The 13,623-nt window shown below is 41.0% G+C and overlaps 1 protein-coding gene across 2 annotated transcripts in view; it reads right to left on the bottom strand.

Annotated features, from left to right (window-relative positions):
- WWTR1 (WW domain containing transcription regulator 1) overlaps positions 1–13,623 on the bottom strand; it is a 159,083-nt gene that overhangs the window by 95,682 nt on the left and 49,778 nt on the right. The window lies entirely within an intron of this gene.

Raw genomic sequence — 13,623 nt, 5'->3', positions numbered from 1 at the left:
CTGGACCACTCTCCTTTGGGGAATCAGCTCTGGCACTCTAACAGCACTGCTGGACCCCAGCCAAGCTCTAGCACCACACTTCCCAGGAAAATCACTTCCCAACCTGCTGCTGGGTCAGCACTCGTAATAACTTTAAAAAGGAGAGCCCATTCCTCAATCATTCTCTGACCTCAGAAAGAAGAAATTGTAGACTTGAATACACAAGGCAAGAGCTCTAGTGCAGTGGGCCTTCAAGGGGGACCTCCCCCTAATGTACATTTTTTCTGCTGTTATGACAGCAGAAGGCAAAAAGCTCTCAGAGTGGGACCTAACCCCCTAGCCTTAGCCTCCAAGGTCATACTGCACAACAGGCAACCCTGTGGACAGAGGGTCACAAAGAGCCTGGTCTGAAGGCCACCTCTGCCACTCACCAGATATATGGCCTTAGACAAGGCACTCAGCCTCTATTTCTCAGTTTCTTTATTTGTAAAATGAAGAGACCAAACAGTGACTAACAGTTAAGGAGAGGGTGGAGGTGGTCAAAAAAGTACAAACTGCAGTTATAAGTTCTGGGATGTCATGTCCAGCGTGGTGACTGTTAACTGAAAGTTGCTGAGAGTAGATCTTAAAAGTTATCATTACAAGAAAAAAGTATTTTAACTATGTGGTGACATATGTCAGTATATACATATATCGAATCATTATGTTGTACACCTTCAACTCAATGTTAAATGTCAATTGTATCTTGAAACTGTGGGGGGGAAATTAATATTTTTAAAAAAAGAGGTCTACCCGAAACCAGTTTGGCTCAGTGGATAGAGGGTCAGCCTGGAACTCAAGGGTCCCGGGTTCGATTCCAGTCAAGGGCATGTACCTTGGTTGTGGGCACATCCCCATAAGGGGGTATGCAAGAAGCAACTGGTCGATGATTCTCTCTCATCGATGTTTCTAACTCTCTATTCCTCTCTCTTCCTCTCTGTAAAAAATCAATAAAATATATATATTTTTAAAAAGAGGTCTAGAGCTAGACTGTGTACCAATCCTCCAGACCTAGCGCCTGCACTTATTACGTGTATAAACGTGAACAAGTTATTGAATCTTTGTGTGCCTTCGTTTTCCAACACCTATCGCATACAAAGTCTCTGGCAGGCTGGCAGGTAGAAAGCTATCAATAACTGTTAGCTACCATTATTATTATTAGGAGAAAAGTATCAGGCCCATAAAGTTATCTTGAAATTAAAGTTACTAAGGCATGTTAAGCTCTTAGCATAGTTTCCTGGCATATAACTGTTCATACATGTTTGTTATTATTATTATCGGGCTTCCCAATAACCCTGTTAGGGAAGCAATGCCAATAAGTATTTTACCAATGAGGAAAAGGGGATCAAAAAGACTAGGTGACATTCCCTCTGTGGCAGCTGACAACAATGAATCCTACTCATGCCACTTCCTAAAATTCCCCATGCCTCAAAATTCCACTGTGAAGGAGATAGCAAAACTAAAACAGCATTTGAAGATATACTCATGAACATCAGCATAAGCATGCTAAAGCTAAGTTTAAAATATAAAATGGTGAGTAAGTGATGGGAACAGGTGTGACAGACCTACAAAAATGCTTGAAAGAAGGAGTCCAACATTGGACACAAATGCACTTTACTTCGTGGCAACTGAAAGTTTATATTGAAATCCTTTTTCACTTGGTTTGTTGTTGTTTTTAAATGTTTTTATTGACTTTAGAGAGAGAAGGGAGAGGGATACAGAGATAGAAACATGGATCAGCTATCTTCAGTACTCCCTCCCAACTGGGATGAGCCCACAACATCCCTCACCTCACCCTGCCCTTATGCCCAATCAAGAATCGATCTGGCGACCATTTGGTGTGTGGGTCGATGCTCAACCACTGAGCGACACCAGCCAGGGCTCATTTGGTTTGTTTTAATCACAGTTTAAATGCACAGAGAAAGCTCCCTTTGAAAAATAAATTTGATGCCAATCTTTTTAAAAAGTGAGTGATTATTTTTCCTAAAGAAATAAACTCCCCTTGCCAGGCTGGTGTGGCACAGTGGTTGAGCAGTGACTTGTGAACCAGAAGGTCATGGCTTCATTTTGTTTGGGGCACATGCCCCGGCTGTGGACTCGATCCCTAGTAGAAGGCATGTAGGAGGCAACCAATCAATAGTTCTCTCTCACTGTTGTGTTCTCTCTCTCTCTCTCTCTCCCTCCCTCCCTCCCTCCCTCCCTCCCTCCCTCCCTCCCTCTTTCTGAAATCAATAAAAACATTTTTTAAAATAGCTCTACCCTTATCAATATTACTGTAGATACAGATTTCCCTATAGCTGTTTAACTGAAAATAATCAGCATCTGTATTCAAGAGTGTTTGCCTTCAGGTTGGTATTATTGGTCCATCTCAGGTAGAGAGTGATGAACCCTGATCATGTGACAGTTCCTATAGTGGACCAGAAGAGCCATAAAGAAACATTCTCCCCACTGGTAGGTCAAATTAGGTGCAAACAATGCAAAAATTCACAGCACAATGTCAAAGTCAAGAATACAACGGAGATCACCTTCTTGAAGCTGTTGGTACCAGCTACCACCCAGCTGTTGGTCTCCTACAGAACCTCAAGAATTTTACTTGAATCATTACCTCATTTAATACAATAATCATGAAAAGAGAAATTATCCCCATTTTATGAATGAGGAAACTGAGATTTAAAGTTTAAGAGACTTGCCTAAACATCCATAACTCATAAATAGTATAAGAATTTATACTATTAGATAGGTAGATCTGCCTGGCACCAAAACCAAGCACTCCTGAAATTTTCCTTAATCTTGTGAGGGTCCCTCAGAAGAAAAATAATTTACTTAGAATCTTAAGAATCTGAATCCAAAATTAAAAGAAAATAAATATTATAAAGAATTAAGCTTGGTCAAGTCCAAGAATTTCCCTATGAGCAAAAGACATCACTTTCTAAACAAAATCAAGTCGATGGGTCCCCTGCCCCTGTGCTCTGCTTACTGTGCAGGTCGCCTCCTGCTTGATTCTCAGCACCCAGCCACAGTGATATCCACAGGCTCTTGTCTCCCTGGCTGTCCAGGCCAGCTCACTATTGAAATTAACATACTTAGGTCCAAGCACAGTAGGAAGGTTGAGGAGGTTTTAGAAGAGAGGCAGAGAAAGGAGGGGAGAAAGGGGAAGCACTCCCCTGTCACTAAAGAATGTGACTCAATGCTTAGCTACAATTCGGAGAAAAGTAATTAGCAACCATTATAGCATCCGAAGTTGGGCTGCACTTCAAGAAAAGCAGCACACAATTTGATTTTTAATATATTTTATTGATTTTTCACAGAGAGGAAGGGAGATGGATAGAGAGTTAGAAACGTCGATGAGACAGAACCATCGACCAGCTGCCTCCTGTACACTGGGGATGTGCTCACAACCAAGGTACATGCCCTTGACCGGAATCGAACCTGGGACCTTTCAGTCCACAGGCCAACGCTCGATCCACTAAGCCAAACCAGTCAGGGCAAGCACATGATTTTAACTACCACCTTTGTGCTACAGTGATGCTTTACTAAAATGTGCGTTTAAAGAATTTCTGTCTTATTTTCCAATTGGCAGGCTTTCTTCCTAGACTTCTTTAAGGAGATAAAACTCACCTGAAAGGGGAAAACTGCTAAAGGCTGAAACATCCAGCAACTTTATTTTTAGCAAAATAAGTATAGGTCGCATTTTTTACCATTGTTACCTGCAGTGGTAGGCGGACCTCTCAGTGTGGGGCCGAGAGAGTGAAGCTTGGTGACACTTTGCCTATATGGTCCACCTAGTTTTGTACATACAAAAAGTTGGCTTACTTGTTGAAATGTGTTTTTAATTAATGGAAGCAAAAATGAATAAAATGTTGATAATGTCTTGACATTTCCATGACACTTATCAGTATCAAAGCCAGGAGTCATTGCATTTCATACTTAACTTTTGAGCCCTATGGGGAAAACATATTGAAACAGAGCTTACCATAAGGATTAACAGTAACACTTCTAAGCATAGACCAAAATATTATCATTTTCAAAAAGAGCCCTGCAAAGATGATCCAAATATAGATCAGCCTCCCCATTCTCATAAAGCTCTGTGTGATTAAGTAAATATACTGATAATTAAGATATCAGGATTCTTAGTGCTCACCCAGAATACATCCCAAATACCTAATAGCAGTGATCAGGTCATTGATTACAAGGACCATCAATCATACTGCATCCTACAATATGTAAGTAATTTTTCCCAACAGAGCTCCTGTGTTCCTCCTTATATTACATCAAACCCTTAGGCAGGCTACAAAAAAGACTAGATTTGCAGCTTTCTTTAGGGTAGGCTCACTGTACTGAATAATGGTTTTATTAATAATATTCAGCAACGTGGGAGAATCCAAGATGGCTGCACAGGTAAACACCTAGCCGCAGCCGCACACAACAATTTCAATAAAATACAACTAAAATGTAAAATGGACATTACCCAGAACTACAGGAAAGTCGAATGACTGGAAATTCTACAACGAGAAGCAAGGAGAAAACCAGGAGGAAGAACGGAGGAGCTGTAAAAGCCTGAGGTACGGAGACACGCGGCACGCGCAGAGAGGATGGAGCCAGAGAGGAGGGAGGCTGAGTGCCTGGCTGGCGTTCCCTAGCAGGAAGGAGATAAAAGCTCCGACTGTGTTGGGCCCAGCTCCAACTGCTCTGAACCCCCAGTTCTAGGCCAGACCCCGGGGACCCAGGCTCACACAGAGGGAGCTGGGCTGTAAGGCCGAACCTGGGGGGAGCGGCGAAAGGAGGTCCAGGAGGTGCGCACATTGCGCTCAGAGAAGGGATGGTTGGCCGTGCCGCGGGATTGCCCTGGCGGGAAGGAGACAAAAGCTTCGGACTGCTCTGAACGCCACCTCCAACTCCACTTCCAATTTAACTGAACCCCAGTTCCAGGCTCATTGGGGGAGAGGCTAGACTGTTTGGTAGCAGGCAAACATTGAGGGCACTTTTCTCTCAGAGGTGCTTTCAACGAGTACTGAAGGACCCTGGGGATTACTGAGACTCAGGAACCGCATAGGGCGGGGCTGACAGAAGCCAAGGCTGTAGGCTCCACCCTGAAACCCCGCCCCATCAGGGAAGCTGTGAAAATGCTGAGACAACGAAATAGATCACAAACAAAAGAAATGGAGGACAAAAAGCAACTGGATATAAGGTTTTTCAAGAATTCCCTAGAAAAGGTCGATAAGACCTATGAGGAGATGAAAAGGGATCAACTAGAATTAATAAGGAATCAACAAGAAATGATAAGGGATCAACAAGAAATAAAGAATACATTGTCTGAAATAAAAAATATTATACAGAGTCCTAAAAACAGAATGGAAGAGTGCAAGAATCAAGTCAAAGATTTGGAACATAAAGAGCCAGAAGACACTCCTCCACAGAAGCTAGAAGGCAAGAGAATCCAGAAAATTGAAGATAATGTAAGAAACCTCTGGGACAACTTCAAGCGAACCAACATCAGAATTATGGGGGTCCCAGAAGATGAGAGAGAGCAAGGTATCGAAAACATACTGAAAGAAATAGTGACAGAAAACTTCCCCCACCTGGTGAAAGAATTAGACTTACCAGTCCAAGGAAGCGCACAGAACTCCAAACAAAAGGAATCCAAAGAGGACCACACCAAGACAAATCATAATTAAAATTCCAAGAGCAAAAGACAAAGAGAGAATATTAAAAGCAGCAAGAGCAAAGAAGGTAGTTACCTATAAAGGAGCACTTATACAATTGTCAGCTGATTTCTCAACAGAAACCATGCAGACCAGACGGGAATGGCAAGAAATATTCAAGGTGATGAATAGTAAGAACCTACAGCCAAAGCTATCTATCCAGCAAAGCTATCACTCAGAATCAAAGGCCAGATAAAGAGCTTCACTAATAAAAAAAGGCTAAAGGAGTTCATCACCACCAAACCATAATTATATGAATTGCTGAAGGGGGTTCTTTTGGAAGAGAAAGTAAATAAAGATAAAAATTATAAACAACAAATACGTAACTATCAACAAGTGAATCTAAAAACCAAGGAAATTTAAAAAAAAAAAAATCTGATGAACAATATTAACTGTTTAATATAATAGAATCAGAGGTATGGAAGGGGAGTGAACTGACGATTCTTGGGGAAAAGGGGAGAGGGGGGATGTGGGAAGAAACTGAATATAAACTGTGCACCTATGGATGAGGACAATGGGGGGTGGGGAAAGGGCAGAGGGTGGGGAGGGAACCTGGTGGAGGAGAGCAATGGAGGATTGGGGGGGGGGGGGGAGAGGAACATTTGTAATAATATGAACAATAAAAATTTATTTAAAAATAAAATAAAAAATAATATCCAGCAACATGTAGACAGGAAAGCTGTGCTTATGAAAATCTATTATCAAAAACAACTTTTTAATTTTTTAATTTATTTTAGAGAGAAAGAGGAAGCAGGGAAGAGAGGGAGAAAGACTTTGACTCGTTGTTCCACCTATTTTAGAACTCACTGGTTGCTTCCTGTATGTGCCCAGATAAGAACCGAGCCCACAACCTTGGCACATAGGAAAAACAGTGCAACCAACTGAGCTACCCAGCCAGGGCTTCAAATATAACTTTTTAAATCAGAGCACCTTTTTTTCCTAAATTTCTCATTATGATCAAAAAGCTTATTCCTGGAAGACAAAAATGCGTATACATCATTTCCTTCATACCTAGGATGTAAAAAATGGGAAAACTTTGAGACCATCTAATCTAACCTCTTTGTTAATTTGTCTTCTGCTTCACTATGCACATTCCTAAGTGACAGCAGGAAGCACTCGAGTCACACACATCTCACAGAGTATCTCAACCCAAGGAGGAGAAGAGAATGTGACTGGGCACGAGCATCATTGTTCTGGGTGCTGGCCCAGGTGACTTCCCCAGTCTTTTGTTATTCGGGGGCTTTGTTCCCCTAGAGAAGTGGCACAATCAACAAGCAACCAGTGTCAGCAACCAAGTTTTATCTCTTGCTTATTTTTATAGTTAAAAAAAAAATGATTGCCTTATTATTGAGGATGACTCATACATACAGACTTTAAAAATTATTGTACATAAGAGCATATTAATAAAAAAGAGCATATTAATGATATTTGCACTGCAAAATTATCTTTAGTTGACCAACCAAATTTAATCATAGGTCAGTGCTCCTGCCATATTTGGATTATGTCAGTCTATAAGGTAAGGATTCCAAGATTGCAATGACCAAGGTCTACCATAGGAACCTTGTTCAGAAATTAACATCACTCTGCATAGTACTAACTTACAGATTAATAGCTAACTTCGTCAAATTAATATGCTGGGGAAAACTAAGGGCCTAATTAGCAAATGGCTTATTCCTTGAACCTTTTGCTAAATTCAAAAAGATAAGCTTATTGGTTCCCATGGAAAAAAAAAATGCAGAACAAATAACCAGGTTAATCACTGAAGTTAAAAAAAAAAAAAAAAAAAAAAAAAAGTTGGCTGGTAATGGTTGTCAAGGCTCTGTGTCCAGGAAATCCTGCCAGACAGGCACTGTTTGTAAATGGCTGGGAAATGTGCTCTATTGCCATTAAAAACAGATGAAAAGCAGGATTTGTTTAAAAGAGGAGTCTCTTCCCAAGCAAAACCTTTGCAAAATAAAGGAACAGTGCATGCTGGCTGCCAACTGACCTCAGTTAAAAAGAGGGGGCAATCTCACACTGGTGTTCATTATACTCGATATACTATTAAATGGTGTTGAGTGGAAATAAGACTTAATCAACTCTGGCAGTGTGGTAATATCCCAAACTGAAATGGATTCTCATTAAATCAGATTTTTTTAACTTAAAAGTAAAAAGCACTAAGAAAATATTTATTCTAGTCTTAAGAGAAACTAAAATAATATGAGGGAGGACTTAAGGATGTGTTCAAAAACATCAAAAATGTAAGAATTTCAGAATATCTTTAGAATTATATTTGAATGGCAGCAATGTATATATTACACAGAGTAATAAAACAAGACAAGGGATTATCAATAATAACCTATTCAACAGCAACAGTATTTTAAGATTCTACCAGTAACAGTCTCTTGTGGGAATATAATTGAGATAATATCTATAGTGTCTGGTACATTGTAAGTATTATATAAGCAATAGCTCAGCTAATAAAATCACAAGGAAAAGAATCCTATCAACTTCCTTACCTCGAAATTAACACAAGTGTGCCCTTCTCATCCCTCCAAGGAGTTTAAGCTAGGATCCAATCTTCTGTCCCTGACACTCCATTCAGCTGAATGGGAAAATAAAACAGGCCTTATAATAAGCATCAACAGTACCTCGTGGACTTGGCGCCTTCCTTTACTCTTCGGTCAGAATAAGACCACCTTCCCCTTCCCAAAATAGGAGCTATGGGTGAGGGTAAGAATTAAATGACTTTCACATATAATTTCTTATTCAAAATTCACATTATCAACTGATTGACCATTAGAATATGGTACCAGTTTCTGGCTTTAAGTCTTAACAAACTCAGTTTCCACCTCTGTCTCTTGGAATGTTCAAGCTTGGAACCCAGCCACCATGCCATAAGGAAGCTCAAGCAGTCCACAGAGAAACCCACAGGAAGGAAACTGATGCACCAAGCCAACAGCCAACACCAACTTGCTATCTATGGGAGTGAGCTGCCTCTCCAACAGACACTGTTTGAAGCAGAGATCCGCTATCCCTGCCACGCTCTGTCAAAATTGCAGATTTGAGAGAAAAATAAATAATGTCTTAATTTTTAAAAATCACATTATCTCAGTAAAGAACAGAGCCATGCTCAGGTTCTAATTAATCAAAATTTCTGATCTGAAATATGTAAATTTTAAGAGGTGGTCATATTTCAAAGCAACCCAAAAATGAGCAGGCATGGCTCTCTCTCCTTTACTTGAAACTGCAAGGTCAGTCCTCCCCCAATCACTTCCCCGTAGTTACTACCTAATTCTTCTCTAAGTAACAACCAGCCCAAATACCCCCAAACCAGTCTTCAATTCTTCATACTATCATGTCACTGTTAACAAGGCAGCATGGCTTAAGATATGAAACAAAAATTTACAAAATACTGTTCCTTGCATATCTTTTAGGGTTCCTCTAGTTTACTTGAAAAATAGATGTGCATGTTTATAACCCAGCAAACAAGTCTAAAGGCAGTACTGCAGCAAGTAAGCAGCCACAGATTCAGATGGTATAGAGTGGATGCCTTCACACAAAAAGAATTCATTGTAAACTAAGCAAAATGTGGGTGGTATGCGGCATGCATTATAACTCCACAGAGACTTACACTCATGGCTGGAGTAGGTCTTATTTCTGTCAGACTTTAAACTCCTTTGGAGCCTGGACCACATCTAATCTTCCCATTCATCACTAATAGCCACAACTAGACCCCGATAGAAAAACTATCAATATGCATTTTGTAGGCACTCAAATACTACTGGTGAGAAAATGAGGGGGGCGGGAATTTCTAAATTTCCTACAGAAGGAAATCTATCTATATAGGATTCAAAAGGCATGTTAGGAAAACACAAGGCAAAGTTCAGTTAGAATTTTTCATTCCCAAAGTCACAGTGAAAAAGAGTATTTTTAAATGTTTTATATTCTTGAATGAGCATTCACATATACTTTTGCTAACAACTACTTAGGAATGAGCCCAGGATCTGGATTAATTTATAAGCAAAAGATGTGAATGGAGGCAACATGAGATGGGAAAGCCTGAGCTGGGAAGAGGAGTTCAGTTGCAGTATCCCTCCCTCCCTTATTTCACTCTGAGTGCTGAGCAACTCTGAAATCCCAGCAGACACAGGTTCCTAAATACTTTGGGATATGCCCACTCAGTCTCTCAGGCCTCAAAGGAATAAAGCACAAGATCTGAACAGGAACTTAAACCCCTGTAGTTGATCATTACCATGGCACAATTTTTAAACGGTCCCTAAACCCCTTACATAGTTCATACTGTCATCACTGTTTAAATTGACCAAGCTGGCCGAATCGGGTTTGGCTCAGTGGATAGAGCATCGGTCTGCAGACTGAAAGGTCCCAGGTTCGATTCCGGTCAAGGGCATGTACATTGGTTGCAGGCACATTCCCAGTAGGGAGTGTGCAGGAGGCAGCTGGTCGATGTTTCTCTCATCGATGTTTCTAGCTCTCTATCCCTCTCTCTTCCTCTCTGTAAAAAATCAATAAAATATATTTTAATAAATAAATAAATAAATAAATAAATAAATAAATAAATAAATTGACCAAGCTGATACTCAAATAATTTATGAGAGAAGCCTAATTAATAAAAATAATAACCAGGCTTCATCCAATTCTATGCTTCAACTGCAGAAATCTATTTTCAAACTGCAAAAAATATTAACTCTGGCCAACAATTTTTAAAACTTGACAAGAAAAAAACTGAGGTAATAATTTGGTGTTTACTACTTTGAGGAGTGAGTGGTGTCACGGGTGACTTACCCCTCTTATCCCCACTCGCCCTGGCTCACACACTGCCCGCATCACTAGCATTCTCTGCTTCCCACCAAGTCCTTAAGAAATGATTCACTAAGTTCAGTCAAGTAACCAGATTCTATGAAATAATGAAAGAAAAATGGAGTCCATGACTGAAATCAGGCTGAGGAAGACATAGAGTCTTTTGTTAATAACTGTACAAGGGAATGCAAATGAAGAAGGAATTCTGACATCTTAATGAAGATTTATGAAGAACTTCAAATGCAAAGAAAAAATGGTCACATAAAAAATGGTCACATAAAAAAGGTTTTATGACTTCTTTGCTTAAAAACAATTCAAAAGACAGTTCCTTCATAATAATTCTAACAACTGAGTTATGGATTTACTTTTCTCTGTCCTGTATTCTAATTACACTTCCCATCCCTCACATCCCTTTTCTTCGGTTAACAAACAGAAGTGACAGCTCGTCAGCTGCCCCAAAGCGTTAGTGAGCTGCCCACTGACGAAATTGTGAGGGCATTTCTACTTCTGATTCCACAGTTTTGTGTTAACACTGTTTTCTTTGTTCACGTTCTTAGTAGTGCAGAAAAATCAACTGACATTTTCTCCTAATAATGATTGGATTATGAGAGGCTGTAAATGGAAGAAAATGCTGTCACAGTAAAATGTCTCACAGAACAGCATGTGAAGCAGCACAGATCTCAGCAAGGGACACATTCCCATATCCCAGGTCACAAGGGCATTCTGCCCAGTTGTGTGTTTTACGCTGCAATCATGATGCATAGGGAAAATTAAAAAAACCCAATTTATGAAATATACTCAATAGGTAGAAATTCTTACAACTATAAGGAACTAGAGGCCCATTGAACAAAGAGATTCATGTAATAGGCCTTCTTTCCCTCGGCTTCCAGCACCGGTTTTCCTCCGGCACCTGGGACCCAGGCCTTCCCTCCTGCTGGAAAGTCTGCTGCCTTTGTTTCAGAACCCAGCCAGAGTCTGCCTTCTTCGTCTTCACTGCAGTCTGAGTGCCTCTCCTATAGATCGCTAGCACGTCCCCCACCCCTCATAGCACGCCTGGAGCAGCTGGGTGGCTGCCATCTTTGTCCTCCTAATTTGCATATTCCCTCCTGATTGGCTGGTGGGCATAGTGGAGTGATGGTAAATTTGCATGTTTCTCTTTTAAAAGTGTAGATAATATTAATAGTAGCAGTAATTCTATAAATAAGTAGCATAAAAAGTAATTTTACATTTCATAATATGCAAAGCATTTTTGCTTTTGATTCTCCTAATATATATATATTTCATGTTCTAACCCTGGAAGATAAGTATTATCCCACCTTTATGGGTGAAAAAACAAGATTGAAACAATTTGTCTATAATCATGCTGCTAGACTATGGCTGAGACCCAGATCCTGGGAAGGGCCCTTATCAGGATCACAGAGTGCAAGTCCCAGGGCACACTGGAAAGGGGTTGGTCACCCTGCTTTGCAAGGGCACTAGAGCTGGCTCCAATTTCCAGGCATCATTCAGGGAAGCTCCTCAGCTGAAAAGAAGTCAATCTCAATAAATAAATGGTTGATTCCTAGAGCTCTATCTCCTTTACTTTAGCTATAATTCAGAAAATCCAGGAAACGCAGGAATGAGGTCAAAGAGTCCTAGGACTTCCAGGAGGGCCAGGTGCTCCCTGTGTCACAGTTGCTGCTATGAGGGCTGCCTTAATCCCTAGTCCCCAGCCCAGCCCCATTCTTCCCAGCCCACATGCTGACCAGCTGCTCATGCTTCTGTGTGTGTTTGGGGGGGCGGCAGGAGTCAGGCAAGCCCACAGCTCCTGGCTCTCCCTATGTTGCCCTTCCTGATAAAGCACTGCTGACCCCCCTCAAATCCTCCCCATGTCTTCTAGATCAGACACACTGGCAGGCCAGAAAGCAGGTGTGATGACAGGTGCCAGGAGAAACCAAGCACACAAGGAAACTGAAGCCATAGGTTTCACATTCTCACCCGCCAAGCAGAGGGAAAATATCAATGAAGGCTTGACTTGCTGAGGTTTAGAGTCACCTTACTCCCTGATTTCAGAGTACTGAGGTTCAAAGGCTTCCAGCCCTGTGCATTCGAGTAGGGAAGGATCACCAACTGAAGAGTTAAGTAATTCAGGCAGAGGGAACAGCATTGTGAAGGCCCGGAGGTTGGAAAAAGCGCACTATGTGGGAGGACCTGGAAGAAGTTCAGCATGGCTGGGGTTGGCAGGGATCAAGAGGGTCTTGTAAGTTCAGATAAGGCATTTGTACTTTATGAGAAGCTTTAAAGCAGATAACATGACATTAAGACATTTATCTTTTAAGAAAATCACTATGGCCACAGCATGAATCAGAGGAGAAAGGCCATCTACAAGGAGGAAGATCTCTTAGAAGACTATTACAGGAGCCAGAGTAAGAGAGGATGGTGACCTAGACAAGGAGTATGGAGAGAAAGGTTTGTGGGGAAAATTCTGGAGGTAGGGCTAAGAGGACTTGAAGAAAGATTGAATGTGATGAGTGAGGAAGACATGATGAGTGAAGTCCCAGCTTTAGTAACATTTACTAGTTCCAACACAATGGAAGAAAAGCAATTTTGAGGGTGAGAAAATGAATTCACTTTGGACATATTGCTTTTGAGGTGACCGTGGGACATACACGTGGACCTGTCTAAATCCTAATGGATACAATGGCCTGGAACTCAAAAGACAGATTTGAGCTTGAGGTTTAGACAGGGGACTTATGGTATCCAATGGCTGGAACCTTTTCTCTAACTACTGAAATGTGGCTATGTCTTATAGTCCCACTCAAGCCCCAGCCACTCGATGAAGCTGCTTCAGGACATCAATTCCCATCCTGAACTCCTCTCCTGAACTTAATGGCCTTGTACAGTATCAATGAGATATTGGGGGGAATATCAGACAGACAGACACTGTCATTGGGTGCACACTAGTTATTTCATGCACATGTATTTTCCCATCCCACACAAATTTAAAGACAAATATATATCTATTACACGCCCTGATTTTTCCAAGGGGGTCTGGGTTCCAAATATCCTGACTCTATTCATTCTGTGCCATTAAATGTTCTAAAAAGTTCCAACATTTCCTCAA

Source organism: Pipistrellus hanaki (assembly GCF_964339955.1).
Source record: "Pipistrellus hanaki genome assembly, chromosome: 2".
NCBI classification, from domain to species: domain Eukaryota; kingdom Metazoa; phylum Chordata; class Mammalia; order Chiroptera; family Vespertilionidae; genus Pipistrellus; species Pipistrellus hanaki.
This window is presented reverse-complemented; position numbering and strand designations above follow the sequence as displayed.